The sequence below is a fragment of the Lepisosteus platostomus genome, chromosome 7, assembly GCF_059453375.1.
Source record: "Lepisosteus platostomus isolate fLepPlt1 chromosome 7, fLepPlt1.hap1, whole genome shotgun sequence".
NCBI classification, from domain to species: Eukaryota; Metazoa; Chordata; class Actinopteri; order Semionotiformes; family Lepisosteidae; genus Lepisosteus; species Lepisosteus platostomus.
The window spans coordinates 49184263-49197498 of record NC_142617.1 but is presented as its reverse complement, the minus strand read 5'-3'; the positions used below and the strand labels follow the sequence as shown (position 1 = coordinate 49197498).

General features: G+C 40.1%; 1 protein-coding gene and 1 long non-coding RNA gene across 6 annotated transcripts in view; one reads left to right on the top strand and one right to left on the bottom strand.

Moving 5' to 3' along the window:
• tcf12 (transcription factor 12) overlaps positions 1 to 864 on the bottom strand; it is a 119293-nt gene extending 118429 nt beyond the window's left edge. For 2 of the 5 annotated variants that reach the window (XM_088640953.1, XM_088640956.1), the window contains exon 1: positions 360 to 566. The gene's annotated coding sequence lies outside the window, so the exon portion shown is untranslated. Of the gene's footprint in view, positions 1 to 359; positions 567 to 845 lie in introns of those variants that run through there. The other 3 variants (XM_088640957.1, XM_088640958.1, XM_088640954.1) reach the window with 2 other exon arrangements.
• An 880-nt stretch (positions 865 to 1744) lies between these two features.
• Positions 1745 to 5687, top strand: LOC148659034 (uncharacterized). Its single transcript, XR_015940299.1, has 2 exons — positions 1745 to 2104; positions 2367 to 5687. It is a non-coding gene; the product is annotated as an uncharacterized LOC148659034 (long non-coding RNA).
• Positions 5688 to 13236: the final 7549 nt, after the last annotated feature.

Sequence of the window (13236 nt, the reverse complement as noted above, 5' to 3'; positions counted from 1 at the left end):
GGGGGGGATAAACGGCACTGTGCACTTGGACTTGGCTACACTCTATAGAATGGGTGGTCTGGAAACTCGCTGAGACTGTCTCACGTTTTTGGAAAAGGCTTTTGGCTGAAACCGTGCAGCGCTAAAAACAAAATAAAGTAAAGCCATGCCTGATTTTTTTTAGGCGAGAGAAAACGCAAGAGCACCTGTCGTGTATCCCGCTTTACCCGTTATGCCCTTTAAATGTTCGAATGCAATTTGCAGTAAAAGTAGTCAACCAAATGTCGACCCGTGCCTCAAACCAGCTCCGGTCTTTTCTTGTATCCCAACTTCTTTCACCTAGTCCGAACCCCTTTCTCCCAACTCACTATATTTTTTACCTTTTTCCGTTTACAAATCCAACTAGGGCGATCGGAGGTGGAAAATCGAGCCTTGTATTCCTTCTTCGCGTCTGCTCGTTTTGGGAATCAAGGAGTTTTCGGTAATATTTTTCGCCAAATATTCCCTGAATGTAACTTACGAGTTTCCCTTAGGCAGACATTTTTGCTTCGCAAACCTCAGCACCACGTTGACGCTGGGTGTTGTATCCTTCCGCCAAGCGGAGCCAAAGATGTTTCTTAACCCCTCGGACCCCGGGGGTACATCTGGGGTGACAAGCCCTCCCCCAAGCGAAAGAGACAGCCTCAATCCTGCTGCTGGAATTACACGTCCTTAGTCGGCGATTAAATTCATTTCTGAGACAACCTAAATACTTAGGGACCCGGTGAGGTCATTTCTTCCATTTAAAAAAGCGTGGAGTTACCGTGATCTTCTTGGCGACCAGATAATCCAGAACCTGCGTGTTCAAGATTTTGATTTTTTTTTACCTGGCAGGCGATGTGAATGAACAACTGCAGCCTTCTGACGATTTAGCGAATAGCGTGTGTGCACTGGTTGTTTTGTAGAGGCATTCACCCATGCTAACATGCTAATGTATCAGTAAGAGTCAAATGTTCCTCTTAGTTTCTGTTTTAAACTTTATACTGTATGTAACGTCTCAAGAGCTGAATTCGATTAACCAGCCCAGGGTGACCTGCGTGGTTTGGTGCCCTTTTAAGGGTGAGAAAGGTGCTTTCAGTGCGGTTGTACAGTTTCACAGAGAGGAGAGTGGACCAGTATACCAGCAGTGTGTCTTAAATGACTGTGTAGAAAGCAAATTTTAAATTTTCCTTTAAAACTGAAACAAAGGATATACATGAACTCCACCAGACAATTCCGCATCAGATCTCTGGATTACAGGAGCAGTGTCTGCATTCAATCCGCCCAACCGTTTTTTAACATTAAAACATTTGCAGAAGTAGTCTTCACTATTATGAAGGACTCAATGCAAGTCCAAAAATCAGCAACTGAAGCAGACAGCGGGGCGTGATGGTTTTCGTTCATCGGTTGCAAACACCGATAAAAACACCTTTTTCGTTAGAAAAAGCTTGAGTTATACACACACAATTTCTGAGTACATATCAATAGGCAGCGCCTTCTGTGGGATAAGACCAGAGTAAAAAGTCAAATTATTTTCAACCTGGTACGTTGACAAATACATTGAAAAATGATTTTTTTTAATTCTACTGTTGCACTTTGTAGCACCACAATTTGCATGCATACAACGCATTAAGTAATCAATAGGCACTCGTTTTGGTGATGGTGCCAGAAAAAGTTAGGGGGGTTTTCTAAACAGATTTTAGTAGATATATGCGATTGCATTGGACAAGCTTTCCGCTCGAAAAGCTCGGCTCTTGTGTTGTATCCGGTGCCATTCCCTGTCATTAACTTTCTGTATAAACAGCAACATAAAGTTTCCTTTTTCTCCACCACTAACAATAAACTGGAACTATTTTTCCTTCCGCTAATGGTGAGCCAAAGGGGAGTGCTGTGCTCAATGTTTTGCTGTCAATGACTGACAGCGGATTACTCGCTGACTCTGTAGTGCAAGCAAAACCAATCAAGAAGGACCCTTCCATCTCCAAGGTTTTTCAGATCGAATGGGATGGACTTTTCAAAGGGATATTTTTTTTTCAGGGATCTGTAAAACCTGCGTTGCAAACACCAAAAGGGAAACAGAGCCAAATCCTCTGTATCATCAGAAATGGTGATGTTTTGCATAATTGATATTAGTTCGGACTTGGCTTAGTTTGAGCGGTTTCAGAATGTGGCTGGGGTGGAGTGTTTTGGAAAAGATAACAGCAACAGTTGGACTGTGTGCAAATACTACAAAAGGCCAGGCATCCTAAAAACAAACTGTGTTATGGATAGCAGCCATAAAAGTTTGCAGAAACCGATTAAACATGTGTTGAAATATTTTTGTAAGCTGTAGTAAAGTGTAACGCCTTTTTTTATGTTTAACCTTCTAGGTGTCAACATCAGACGCACTGAACTGGAAAACATGTTTGCTTGGAAGATTGTAATTCAAGAATCTCAAAAGGTGTTGTGTGTCGGTACTCGTAACTGCTGGAACATTGTTACATTTGCTAGAAGAAAGGGTCTACTTCGGATCTAAACTAAAGTAAACTTTAAAAAGAAAACTTTAGTTTACTTTTAGTGAGTACATTAAGAAACTGGAAGCTGCAAATTAGATTAGTTCTATGATACACTGCAAATGGAAGAACGGTTTGCAAAGCTTTTAACGACCTACTGTAGATGAGAGTGGTTTTCCCCCTCTTCAAGTAGTTTAATGGGGGTTAGTATGTTAAGGGTATATTTCGCATTATATTGTATTTTTTCTCATCGTTTAATAAATGTGCCAAGAAGCCGCGGATGTGAATGTCCATGCGGTAGCCAAGGGGATGCTTTGAGAGCACGACCGCCGTTTGGGAACAAGGACAGAGGACAACGGTGTTAAAACGATGCTGCTGTAGAGCCTATATACTTTTATCGCGGTTTCTTGGTTCAGACGACTTTGTCTAACTGTTCCGACGTTTAACGAAGTATCGAGGGGTGTAGGAATGTTATCAGTCAAAATCTTATCCGTCGCTTAATCTTATCCCTTTTGCGCTCGGAGAACCTTCGGCTTTTGTGATTACAGTTTTGGATAATTAAAAGTTGTTGTCTGGCGGTGGGTAGCAAAGGGCAGGTTTGTGGCGTGCCTGACAAACGACCAATAAATCCAAATTCCGCTTGTAAGGAAAACGAAAACTAGGTTTTCTGTGGCGTTTGAGCGCACGGCACAAAAAGGGTTGAATTGTAAGGTAACTTAACCAAGGGGCCTTCTGATATTTAGGAAATGAAGAGCTTGGCCAGATAAATGCCCCTGAGAGTTTAATATTGTTCTGCAGCTAGCGTTTTAGGAGTCTGTAAACGCAGATTCCTGTGAAGAAATGGCATGCAAATTATAGCTCGCTGACAGAGCCTCGACAGTACCACATTCAAGGGGTTTCCGAGGTTCATTTTAGTCATCGACAGAGGAAATCCGTTGAATTTGTCTGAAAGGGTTTTCAATCGCTGTTGCATGTTTCAGTGTCTACGGTGTTTTCGTAGCTGCCACACGTTTTAGTGCTAAATTCCTATGAGAAATTCCAAAAATAATCATCGTAAGAGGGAGCTCGCTAGCTGTCGTTTTTAATGTCTTTTTTAAAAAAAAAACAATTGAAAGTAGCCAACCCACGCGAAACGAGAGTTTTGTTAAGCCCAGCCAACGCGATCCAAATACAGGAAGCCTTTAGGACGGCTTAATGCTTGAATACAGGGTCTACAACAGGCTGTTCCACTGCCAGGTGTAAACCGATTCCATTTGGGAAATACAGATGTTTACCCAAGGAATGAGATGTTTTGTGTCTTTTAAAACGACAATTTCTTGTGTACCTGTACGCCGGGCGGTTGTTTAAAACCATATTTGTAGCAGATTTTCTATGCTAATTTGCGTTTATATTCTTTCTCTTACCTATTACAAACTTTTACGTTTTTGTACATTTTAAATATTCCAGCTGTTTCGCCCTACAGAACGCCCAATGCAAATAAAAAAATCCTTGATGTCACACAGCGAAAAGAGGGAATCGATGGTTTCGTTTTGCCAACCGGCAAGGTTTTTCTGTTTAAAAAATTTGGAAATGAAACAAAAAGTTATTTTGTATTTGCGTGTAGTTACACACACACAAAAAAAGTTTCGCTTGGGGGTCTGGTCCAGTTTAGTTACTGCCCTCCTGAGTGCAATTCCTGAAATAATTTTCTCTATTGCGACCACAGCATTAAGTCTGACGGTAAAAGCTTTTGTTACTGGAATCCTGGGTCTTCAGCCGTCAATCTAAGTGCTGAGTCACTGCGAGGAGCGCAGTTAGCACGGCAGAGGTCGACCCCAAACAAAGGAATGACGTAAGAGAATTGGATTTTTGACAATGGATATTGTAACAATGTAAAGAGGATGCGACAACTGCGTTTTAATTGGCACAGATTCAGTCGCAACAGGGGTAGCAAAAGCGTTTTATTTTGCCTATATTGTCAACTATAGTAGAAAGCTGAAAAGTTTTCGAGTGCTTGTTGAGAAACCTGTCGCTCACGTTGATCAAGTCGAAGAATAACTTTTTTTTTCCACTGCTCAAAGAATTAATCGGAAATTTTTTGAAGCCCAGCACAATTTTGATTATTGTTATAATTGAAATGGATACATGTAGACGTAGAGACGACGTCATTCTTATGCAAAATGTTTCATAAAATAGCTTTTAGCAATGAGTCACCGGAAAACACACGTACTGTAAAGGAAAGTTGGGGAAATTGTGGAGCTCGGATGTTCCTTTTTTAAACAGTCCTTTACAGATAGCGTCACATTAGGAGGACTATATTTTCTAATTCTATGTACATTTTAAATCCGCCACCCATAGTGGACTGCATAAATTAGTCCTACGCGTCCAATTAAGTGATTTTAAATATGAAAGGCTTGACTATAACTCAGTATTTACTGCACTTAACCGCAAAAACACCTCACACACCATCTACACACTCAAAGAATAAAGGCAGAACTGCACACTATGATTTCTTTAACTGTAACTCATCTGAAAACAGTACTAGTTTATGGTTCGTGTACGGTATCGTCTTAACATTATTTTTTTACCTTAAAAATGTGATTACAAAATAACTTTGAAATAAGTAAGATGTTACAAAATAACTTTGAAATAAGAAAGACGTGCCGGAAAAAGAAAACACTGTACTTTGGGACACAGATAACCATTGGTCCATTCCATCAGTTCATTCTTTATTGAAACATTGAATTAAATGCTTCACAAAATGACACACAATTACTTGTGTAGCACGAGATTTTGACAACCATTCGAAAATCTCTGCAATTACCAGACCGAGTTGTATAATGTAGTTTAAAATGGTAATATCTGCTGGTAGACATCACAGTTGTAGATACACACGTATTCTTCCTCTGCCAGTTACTTCAGTTCGTTTTGTCAAATTCACAGTGCCACCTGTTGGGTAGCTCAGCATCACTCACCGTGTTGGACGAACTGTGTCAAACTGCATCACCTCTGTTTCAGCGCCCCCTGGTGACAGGAATTACACACATAGAAACAGATGTCAAGTTATTTGCACTCCGAACAAAGCTAATGAAATGAATGAAAACTTCTATTTAACTCTTTTTTTTTCCTCCACGCTTTCACACAACATGTTCTCAGGGCTAGCTTGTACTTTTTTTGTACGTGAGCCATTAAAGATTGCAGTTTGTGAGGTTGAACAAACACTTGTAAATCAAGGCTTTTTTTCTTAGCGAGTGGGGGATCTATTCAATGACTGGTTTCAATGCGCGTCCGCGACACATTTTCCACAGAGAATGTTTGCTAAGAAAAAAAAATCAACAGTAGCAAATAATAACCTTGTCAACAACAGTATCAACCACACCACTCCTGAGCTACAGGCACCCTGGTGTCACAGGTGAACTCGGGGTAGATCCTTTCATTGTTTAAATTTCATCCAAATCGTAACCAGCAGAGGAATGAAGACTTAACGGGAACTCCCACAGGTTCTAAAACCATTAGAATTAAAAGGGATTTCCTTTGTAGATGTCCTCAATTATTATTTAATTAATGTAAATGAAGTAACAACAAAGGAAAGCCTGAGACACAAGGTATTGAAGAAAACAAATGAGACTAACAATATGGAGCACCTCTTATTTCCTCAACTAATAGTTTCTTAATCAAATGGTGAATTCAATTACGACTACAGCCTGAGCCGTGAGACGCTCGTGTTCACACACATTTTGTATTTCACCCAACAAATTGCCCACACAGTCCTCTCTTTTGATTTTGTCACCGCCTTGAAGTGCATTGTCTATCTCAATAGAGCCCAGCAATGACATAATATGGATCTGATTATAGCTCCATCCATCAATTTAATTCGCAATTTAAAGTTAAATCAATCACATTCTGTTCCATTTTGCTTTAAGAGGGAGTTTCAACTGGCCTGGAGATTCACATCTTAAAGGCAAAACGCAGGCAGGCCGTGGGTAACAGCAGCAGTTTATATGCACAGTCCATATTTACCGCAGGATTAAATCAGAACTACAGATTAAAGCCACAATGGCCAGGTCTTTTAAGAAGACGGGATAGATTTGCAAGATCTCAGTTTGTTCCAGATTGTACGAAGTAATGCAGAACGTGATGTAAAACTGCTCTCTGGTGTATCTTAGTAACACTTTGTGATGTTACTGCCCTAAAAATATTAAGTATTAATATGGATTTAATGGAAGCCCCTTTGAATTAAGTAGAATATAATAACATTACAATACCCTGCTTAAAGCTGTACCAAGTAAATTACTTTATTACTCTAGAGGTATGCATACATGAGTATGGGATGGTGATTTACATTTGTGAGCTTGTGTGTTTTAATGAACATACAGGTTTATTTCCTTTTCCAAAACTTTTTGTTACCTTTTGACCCTAACCAGGAAGGCTGTCAGAATGCAAACAGAATGAAATAATTAGAGATTACTTATCCTTTGTCCTCATTAGAGCACACACACTAAGGGCAGAAGCACACATCCAGGATTCCGACTGGTGTGATGAGTGGTGTTGCCTCTTTATTGATTTTTCCCTGCTCAAATTCCTGTTGTCACTGTGCAGCTGCACAGTAATACAACACTGAACTCCGAGAGCATAATTAATTATTTTTTTGCTTCATTAAAGAATATCATTTTGTTACAATGAGTTTAACTATTAAAAAGCAATTTATTTGCCTGCACGTCGCATGGAGATGAAGTGTTTCTCCTGGTTTGTATAAGTGGGAGAATGAGCATAACAGAGACCCAACAGCTAAAGTGCTTCATTTCTTCACTAGGAGGGATTGAAAAATAAAATCATAATGGTTTCTGCACAATTTAAAATAAACTGCAAGTGTTTCTTTTTTCATATACCTGTTTCTTGAAAAATAAATAATTTCTGGGCAAGTTTAGAAGGTAAAATATAAAAAACATTGCACTGTGCTTGTGCAATTTCGACCTCAGTTTTAAGACAGCGCTGCGTAAGAGATTGCGGATTTGGGTAGCTTGCAGTTATTAAATGTGTGTAATATAACATATCATAAGAATACAGGAAGAGTCTCCTGAAGGATATCCAAGCTAAAAGAGGTTTCCAAGAATATTGACTGCGTTGGTATGAATAAACTGAGAGCAGTGCAGTGTTTTTATACAACACTGAAAGTCATGCAAGCTTTTAGTTCTTGATTAGTTTCTAAAATAAAAAGTAAAGAATGTCTACCAGGATTTTTATGCTACCTCAGCTTCCAAGACCAGAATCTGTGTATACTGGCTCTTGAGTCATAAATGATGGATTTCTGTTTTTTGTTGTATTCAGTCGTGTAATTATTGGACACGTTTTTACAATAGGATACTAGACCAGCACTGTACTAAAAATAGAAAAAATGGAATCGGAGTGACTCCTCCTTGCCTGGAGTGATCAGCAACGTGTGTTGGGAGTGTAGCAGTATTTCCATTCAAAATGCATTCATTTCACTGAAGGGCCGCCATCACCACTATGTTTCCAGTAGCTCTGGTTCCTAAAACGTTATCTGAATTATGTACCACACAGTATAAAAAAAAATCCTCCTTTCCTTTTCCATTGTGTCTCACTGCGCTCATGCTCCATTCATATCCCAGACTTGGACAGCCCCCCACATTTTTGAATACTCATCTAATTATGACATGGACAGGTTTAACAAGATCATCAATAGCCCACTAACAGCCCACAGTCACTTCTATTATGTTTAGTCAGATCTGGCCGTAACTCACTCTCACTAAAGCAGCCTCTGCCCGGTGATTAATTCCTCCAACATTCATCAGCCTGTGACACTCCTGGCCATGCAGATGGAGGAATCGGTGGGATCATAAGAACTTCCCAGGCTATGGGAATCTACAGCAGTAGAGGACTGCAGATACACATCATGAAAATATATACTTAGAGCAGCAGTCAAGATATTTAAGCTGTATCATTGAAGACGGCACTTAATATAAGACCTGCCTTCTTTTTAACATTATGATCTGGATTAAAAAAAAAAAAAAAACAGAAGCAGCAATGGTCAAAATAATTTTCAAAAGGGATTTTTTATCATATTTTGTTTTGTGTGCTTCGGTCACCTCCCTTTTGTTTAAATTCAGATTCACAGCTGAGAATGGTGGATGCTGTTCTGAGTTCCCCCATTCAAACTGGTTCACAGCGCATGATGTCCGATGTTCCGAAGCTCACGATGCAGAAGCTGAGAGGTTAATGGCATAATAGTTTCTTTTAGTTTTCTGCTTAGGGAAAAATTGAGTCTTACCAGCAGCGCTAAGCAGATTGTTTTCTAAAAAGTGAATATGGCTTATAAGAATTTAAATGAATATTTTCTATGAAATAGCGCTCGTACAGCCAAGCTGTTTGTGCCTGCAGATTTGCTGGGTGTTGTTGTATTGCACAGTTGTCATGCTCAGTCTTGGAGCTCTAAAGTCACAGCCCTGCAGGATTTATTAGTCACTTAAAAACCTCTGTAGAGCTCATTCACACCAATTATGTCAATAATTGATTTAATGAAGTGATAAGGAGCTCAGGTGGAACAAAAACCTCAAGACTATTTCACATCCCCAGACCAGAACGAACTGAGTGTGGCTGTTCTGTAGAGACACCTGGAATGAGATAGGAGGCTTAAATCAGAATGACACTCAGTCAAATCCACAGAAAGCTCTACCGTAGAGTTATTGTCACTGTCCTCTCCATCACATGGAACACAGCCCTTCTAGCCAGGGTAAGAAAGCTCTCAGCATTACATCCTTGAAGTCCTCTTCGGATTTCAGATCCTACAGCTCCACTGCCTACGGCGTGTGTGTGTGTGTTTGTGTGTGTGTGTCAAAAGCTGTCACCCCTGGGCATTACGTTTGGAGAGCAGCAATTCTCTGATGGCGTGATGACCTGATGTGTGTCTCTGTGTGTAGGGATAAAGTGACACAAAATGCCAAATCAGAGAAACGAGTCTCATGGGAGAAAAGGCTGTTTTTTTATTCTCTTGTGAATATATACAGTGGCCTTCAGTTCCTAATACAGGTGTGAGACTAAAAGATTTATCAGATCCACTATGAGAAAGACAAAAAGCACAGGGTGGAAAACCATGAAAAACATTGAATAGTTAAAAAATAGAAGTCTATGACTTCTGTATACAATATACATGCTTTGGGTGACCTACAGCCACTGAACAGATACTTCCCCAGGCCACAATTGATACAATTAAGCTTTTTTTAGTTATACTGTTGAAAAGTCCTGTATTTGGAAAGTGTCTTAGTGTCTGTTCCAGAACATCATATGCTTGCAGACTGGTGCTGCTTTCCCCCATTGTCCATCACCCCACTGAGGCTTGCACCAGTCAGTATTTTGAGCTGGGTGCCATTCACACATGATGGAAGTGTCAGGCATATCTCTTTCTGCTGTGAAAACGTGGCCGTTTTTAGTTCTTTACGTAATGGAGCTGGCCAGTGAGTTACTCCTGCTTTTTTTCTAAGTTGTTTCTGCTGTAAAAAGAAAACTTAAGATGTAAAAAAGGGTCTAGCTTTAGTTTTACCCCACTGGGACTAGTATAATCTCTGCACTGTGCCTCAGGCGCACCCTGGGGTGTTTTTGGAAACCAACAGTCCCAGTTCTTCATAATATTTCTGATTTTGACATCATCGGTGCAATTAAAACTCACCTCACCCAGACTGTCCGGCTACCAGCCCCCGTGTCAGGCTTTTCCACTGTGATGAGGTTCATGCACAGGCAATCAAGAATGTGGCAGAAAACCACTTCAGCACTGAGAGAAACAGATGCAGCCGACTTGAGACAAAAGGAGCATTGAAACAAGGTACTAGAATTGCCAAGAGAGAAAAGAAATATAGTAACAGAGGCATTAACAATAATCCAAAGCATTTTCTTCCGTACTAAAACAAAAGAACAATAAAAGCGGTATGTAGTTTCTCACAGGAGATTAATAATTCTTGATGATAAAGAAATGCTAAATGACACCTTCACACAGGTTTCACGCAGGTTATCAGAAGAGTGCTATAGAAGTCATACCAGCAGCATGGATCGAGCACTAATGGTCAAGTGTAAAGCTCATGTAGAGCAGAGGATAGGATATTGGACATACAACTGGAAGGTGGTGTGTTTGAATCACAGATAAGCTACTGCTGTTGTACCCTTGAACACCTGAATGGCTCCAGTAAAAAAAAACTGCTTCTGTGTAAAAGGGTGTAAATATAAGCCGGTTTGGACGAAAAACAATTATTTAAAGAGGAGGTCTCTCAAGTTTCTCTCCCCTGTGGTTCTGACAGACCTTTACAAGTGTAAGAAAAGCAGAGAACCGCTGTTTGGAGGACATTATCTTCCAGGATCCTTTCTGTTTACATAATGTGGGAGGAATCTGCTGCTCCGTTACACATTTTATCTACAGAGATGAAATCAGGATCATCTGACCACTGAGAGTAGAGATGGCAAGAATAGAGCTGATGACATCTGCCAGTTTAATTTAGTGAAAACAATCTGGGGATACTTACCGACCACATTTCCTTCTCATGTGGCTATGAACGTCAGTATATTTCTAATAGACAGACAATTGAAGCAGGAGGAGGTAAATTTCTGTCTGGGCTGTCTTTGCTGTTTTTAGCTATGAAACAGACCTTGCCTTCAGACTTGGCTCTTGCTGATAGGAAATGTTACCTGTTTATATTAGGTTTATAAGAGCCTGCTTGAGTGACTTTTATCTCAACTTCAGTTGATCACACATTTGAATTCTCTGCTTCTCACTTTACAACACAACACACAATAAATAGTTTGAAAACTGCTCAGCGTTTTATGATAGTGACTAAAAAGAGGTTTTGAAGCTTGTAAATTATCCATGTGTGAGGTCTAAATGGACATATGTAGCAGCCTTTGGCAAGGCTGAAGTATCAGTAGATAATGAAAACTACCTGTTAGACAAACAACGGGCAAAGCTGAGGGCTGCTCATAACCCTCTGTGTTTTAGGAGTCTAAATAAGACATTTTAAGAAGCCTTTCTTAAAAGAGATGAATGGATTATTTCCTAAAGATTATATTTAAAGCATTTCTTTATGTATGCATTGTTTCAGTTTCATATTTCATTACTTTGCAATTTAATACTCTCAGAAGTGCCCAAATGGTCCACATAACAAAGCATATTTGTAAGCCCCAAACACCAAATTAAATGTACTGTTTTGTGAATTTAGTGAATTTCAGTCCAGTGTGGAACTACAGGTTTGAATATAAAATACTGTAATGTTATTGACATTCAAACTGTATCTCCTTATGTACAGTATATGTCAAAGAACGATCTATGTTTCTAGAATATTGTTTTTAACTCCCTGAAGATAAATGTTAACTTCCTGTTACCTCTGGAAATACCACGCTTACAGATAAGGGGCTGAAATGGGAGAGGCAGCAGAAAACAATCTGTCTCTCATTCTTACTGAAACCTTATTCTTCGCCTTGCCGTTTCAGTTCATGGCTTTGCATTTTTATTACCGAAGAATCTACAGACCAGTAACTTTCAAAGCACAAAAACCTTTCATGTTTCTCTCTCTCATGTAATGTAATTGCTACAATGAAAACAAAGTCTAGCAGCTTTGCATTAAGACAGTAAATTAATTCAGTATCAGAATGCAAATTAAAAGACACTTTTAAAACAAAAAGGTTGAAACATAAATTTTAACTGCACTTGAAGCTGCTAAGTGGAGCCATACAGATGCTTCCTGATCTCGTGATCTATGTCTAGATTTGCTTTATTTTTCCTGATATGATGTTGACTTGGTCCAAAGTTATGGAAATTTATAATAGAAATCATGGATGGGAGACTTGTATTTTCCACCTTGCTCTGCATCATGATGAAGCTGCATCATTCATGGACTTCTCCATAAAATAGCATCTTAGGTCACACTAAAAAGCAATCGCAATTAGAGGAACTTCTGTATGCATTGAATACATACTGATAATGACAGATCATCCATCCATTTTCTAACAGCTTTATCCAATACAGGGTCGCACTTTAGGAGGCGGAACCTATACTGGCAAGCAATGGGCATGAAGATAATAATAATAATAATAATTGCTTACACTTATATAGCGCTTTTCTGGACACTCCACTCAAAGCACCACCACCAATGTGCAGCATCCACCTGGATGATGCGACGGCAGCCATAGTGCGCCAGAACGCTCACCACACATCAGCTATCAGTGGGGAGGAGAGCAGAGTAATGAAGCCAATTCATAGAGGGGGATTATTAGGAGGCCATGATTAGTAAGGGCCAATTGGAAATTTGGCCAGGACACCGGGGTACACCCCTACTCTTTTCGAGAAGAGCCCTGGGATTTTTAATGACCACAGAGAGTCAGGACCTCGGTTTTACGTCTCATCCGAAGGACGGCGCCTGTTTACAGTATAGTGTCCCCATCACTATACTGGGGCATTAGGACCCACATGGACCACAGGGTGAGCGCCCCCTGCTGGCCCCACTAACACCTCTTCCAGCAGCAACCTTAGTTTTTCCCAGGAGGTCTCCCATCCAGGTACTGACCAGGCTCACACCTGCTTAGCTTCAGTGGGTTGCCAGTTGTGAGTTGCAGGGTGATATGGCTGCTGGCTAGTTCAGTTCAGATGCCAGTTCAGTGTCTGGCGCACACTCGCACTGGAGCCAGTTTTCTCAGACACTAATTAACCTGCCTGTACTGTACGTCTTTAGACTGTTAAGAAACCAGAGCACCCAGAGGAAACCAAGGCAAT